Below are 1,214 nucleotides of genomic sequence, written 5' to 3' on the forward strand. Positions count from 1 at the left end.
ACCTGTTGCCTTTGCCAGCAAGACATTGTCACGGTCTCAGATGAACTACCCAGCGCACAGACTAGAGTTCTTGGCGCTTAAATGGGCCGTGTGTGACAAGTTCAGCCACTGGCTGAAAGGAAGGCACTTCACGGCTTGGACAGACAATAACCCCTTGTCCTACATCTTGACAAAGCCACGTTTAGATGCTTGTGAGCAGAGATGGGTGGCGAAGCTCGCGGCATATGATTTTGACCTGAAGTATGTGCCAGGGGTTAGAAATACAGTGGCTGATGCTTTGAGCCGTGAACCATTTGTCGAGTCATGTATTGGTCATCGTTTGCTGAAAGAACCTTATGTTGCCCTGCTAGATGAGGTCAACGGGGTTGTGAGAGGTACTGTGCAGGATGCTTTTCGGCTGACTAACAATTGCCACATTGTTCAAGACACAGAGCCAGACTCACCAGACTCTGTTTCTGAGTGCGACCTTCAGAGCGAGAGGGGTTCGATCGATGCTGATGAGGTGTCAGCTGTGCTGAGTGCGCAGTGTGACCATGGTTTGACCAATGTCAACCCACCTTTATCACAGCTCCCTGAGGTGGACCCGGTCGTTCCTCTTCCCCAAAGCCAGCTCTCGAGCCTTCAGCAACAAGATCAGGCAATAAACAGAGTCCTTTTCTATGTGAGAAGAAAAAGGAAGGCTACGAGGCGAGAAGCAGCTTCAGAACCAGGTGGTGTTGGTGGACTTCTCAGGCAGTGGAAGAAGCTTAAAGTACAGAACGGCATCCTGTACAGGGTGATAAGGCATCACCGCTTGAGTAAGAAGATTTTTCAGTTTGTTGTTCCTGATAGCCTGAAGGTTCAAGTCCTCCTCAGCCTTCATAATAATGCAGGCCATCAGGGTCAGGCACGAACACTTTCCCTCACCCGTGAGAGGTTTTTCTGGGTCGGGATGGAGAGAGACATAACCAACCATGTTCGACAGTGTGAGAGATGTGTGGTTGGAAAAACACCTGAACCTCATGCCTGTGCACCACTAGAGAACATCCAGACGTCAGAGCCGATGGAGCTAGTGTGCATAGACTTTTGGACTGCTGAGCTCAGCGATAATAAGAAAGTGGATGTCCTGGTCGTAACCGATCATTTCTCCAAGATGGCACATGCCTTCCCCTGCCGAAACCAGTCTGCAAAACATGTCGCACGCAGGTTGTGGGATGATTTCTTTTGTGTTTATG

The sequence above is a fragment of the Haplochromis burtoni genome, unplaced genomic scaffold (assembly GCF_018398535.1).
Source record: "Haplochromis burtoni strain Fernald_Lab_line unplaced genomic scaffold, NCSU_Asbu1 Contig_1138, whole genome shotgun sequence".
NCBI lineage: Eukaryota > Metazoa > Chordata > Actinopteri > Cichliformes > Cichlidae > Haplochromis > Haplochromis burtoni.